The sequence below is a fragment of the Phalaenopsis equestris genome, unplaced genomic scaffold, assembly GCF_001263595.1.
Source record: "Phalaenopsis equestris unplaced genomic scaffold, ASM126359v1 Scaffold000204, whole genome shotgun sequence".
Lineage (NCBI taxonomy): Eukaryota > Viridiplantae > Streptophyta > Magnoliopsida > Asparagales > Orchidaceae > Phalaenopsis > Phalaenopsis equestris.
This window is the reverse complement of record NW_018164646.1, coordinates 170,952-174,262: the sequence shown is the minus strand read 5'-3', so window position 1 is coordinate 174,262 and position 3,311 is coordinate 170,952.

Genomic DNA, 3,311 nt, shown 5'->3' with positions numbered 1-3,311 from the left:
CATGCAACATTAGAAAAACACAAAATAAAATAAAACTAAATTATGCTGCTTAATGTCATTTCGTTGGAACTTCACAATTATCCTTTGGTACTCAACCATGTAATTGCATGCATCATACTGCTCGATTGACATTGAAATCAACTATTGGTTTAAAAGAGGATACCAAAATGCTTAATAAACTATAGCAGCCATCGAGAGTGCCATAGAACTGATCTGTAAATGAGGCAAATGTCATGTTATTCTTTTGATCCGATCATCAACCCGGCAACACCTAACGACTATCTTGACCAAATAGAGCTCACAACTTATGCAAAGTGAAGATTGAAATCTTGTTATGTTAAGGCTGTCATGTCCCTTTTTGTTTTGTTTGTCTTATTCTGTTTTATAATCCCTCTTTTCAAGCAAATTTTTTGTTTTCAATGTCACCAGGTTGCCTTTATCTAAAGACTGCAGTGAGGATGATGATGGAAAAAAGTATGAAAGAGAAAGTAAATTACAATGTATTAGATAAATGAATAAAAATGGTATGAAGAGCTTTTATAGGGCAATTTCCATAACATGAGTCAAGAACACAAGTTCAAATGAATTAGACCAACACAACTCAAGCATATCCATGAAAATAACCTATAGTAATCCTCCATATATAACCAGTGAATTTAAATTTATTTTTGCTCTAGGTTCTTTAGCATTTTTACAGGAGCGTGTTTTAATGGTTAACTATATCTAAGGTGTTATCTTATAACACTCTTAATTATAAAAATTTTACCTATGTTCTAGGATCTATCGATGGGACATACCAATGAATAACATCAGCATTTCAGTAGGAGTTATCTTAAATCTTAAGGCTAAACTAGGTTATTGGGTGGAGGGTAGATCATTATATCTCAAAGGGCATTTGCCTCTCAACAGAGAGTTCCAAAGATATGTAAAAAACTCTAAAGTTCAATGAAAGTTTTTTGGATTCATTATAATGAGTTATCAAACATTGAATCTATTTGGCCATGAAGGTAGACAACGGAACAAAACTAGAAATTCCTTGTCATCAATTCATAAATTATATCATCCAAGGAAATATTGTTGACCCTCGATCGGGAAAAAACTGACCTATCCTGTAACCTTTTTTGATAGAAAATGATTTGAATATGAATCACCACTCTTGAAATGTGATAGCATGCTTTTGGAAGGAAGGGGAAGAGGAAAACTCAGACCATAAGTCAATAATATAATGTTTAACATGGGCTTGCAATATTCTCTGGATAAGAATAGCCACTAACAACCTGAGCACTCTAAACAATCATGAAAATGAATATATATCATTTGGCTTAGGTGAAGGGAACCAAGTATACTTACCTAGGGATACAAAATAATACTCTATTAGATACTCTTTAAAGTCGAGTCTCTATTAATGTATATATTATAGAACTAATTTATAGTTAATAAAAAATGATAGGAGAAATTGTTAGAACTTTCACAATATTTTTGTTACTCGTTACATGGATTACCTAGAACTTTTGACGTATTTACTTGTCACTTTAATTACCTAAATATGTGTTGGATTTTCATGTAGCTCTAAGATGCTAAATAATCATTTGATGTCAAGAATTCTCAAGCTCACATCACTTTTGAAGACAATAATAAAAAGTGATTATGGCAATTAAGACAACTTTTTTGAGAATCACACCTAGCTGGGTAAGTTTGGTGAATTCGACGTCATGCTCGCTAGAGTCAATTGAATGATCTCGTTGGATCACTATAACCTCAATCAAGTTGACAGAGGCATTACCAAGGACAATCTGATGGAAGTGCGGCCAAAAGAGAAGCATTCTTCGAAGAATTGAAAATTAGGGCAATACATTATCATAGGAGTATTTTAATGCCCACGCTAAAAAATGACAATACAAATAAAAAAAAATCTCATGGGATCAATGAGTATCATAATTTTTTTTATAATGCTGTAATGTATGAACTGACCTACTTATTAATATGGATGATCATTACAAAAAAAGAGATCACTCCCGAGATGTTGCATTAGGCTCAGATTTTCAGGCGGTGTTCTGTAGCGTATTATTTATAGAATTTAATCACAAGCTTAGCTTAAACCCATCCAAACACAAAATAATAATAACAAATCCAGTGCTCCTTCAAAATTCAATTTTCTCATGTTCTAAGTGATTCTTCTCACGCTCCACTATTTATATGACATAAATCCATATTTAGTAAGTCTTATTACAAGCTGTATTTATTCATTGTCACTCGCAATCCCTTCCCATCATGTACTAAAATGTGATAAATTCAAATTTATTAGATTTGATAAATCTTATTTAACATGAATATATCGTGCAACCAAACACTGCCCTTTCGAATCGTTTCTCAATTCCATTGTTCAAAATTTTTATCTCTAACCTTTTCTTTGGGCATGGTAAATCAAAATTTCAATCTTCAAGCCACAAAATGAAACAATAGAACGTTTATGCCATCAAAATTCAGCCTTATCTAATCCTGAGTCCAAAAGCAAACAACTTCCTCATCCAAATTAGCAAGCAAACACTAAAGCCCTCTTTCAAATTTATACTTCCGTAACTCCCCTAAAATAAGTTTCCGACCACCAGCCCTGTCCTAAATGAGCGATTATTGCGTGCGGAGAACAGCAATGCATGCCCTCTCTGATCACAGCCGAGCATCACGGCTGTATGATAGTGCGACCTACTGTCATATGTGTGCGCTCTCCGCAGACAATAATTAAACATCCTAAGTCCACCAATAAACAATACACATCAATTCAACCAACCCCACGATGCAATAACAAAACCAAATCTTCAATAAAGTAAAATCTTCGTCGTAAATCGAAACCATATCATGTACTAACAGAAATAGTTTTTTTATTTCACTAAAAAAATTCTCCTTTCCGCTCCGCGACAACACCACGCGCACTCAAACCCCCAATTCAAGCGCAGAGCACCACAAATGTGCCGCAGCCGGTCCCAAAGTTCGAATTTTTTGAAATCCTTCCCCCTCCCTGATCTTCCCCCCTTCCCCCCCCACAAGAAGCTCCCTTTACCCTCTCCTCATCTCCTCAACCTCTCTCCCATGGGCTGCGTCTCCTCTTCCTTTCTCGAAGACGACGCCGGCAACATTACCCCCACCTTCGGCCATCACATCGTCTCCCTCACCTCCACCACATACGGCCTCCTCTCCACCCTCGACCCTGCAACTCCTCACCAAACCCCTCCCCCTTCCCCTCCTCCTCCTCCTCCGCCACCACCTCGCTCCATCTCCCCTGCTCCTCCTCGCCGCCCCGAACCTGACATCAA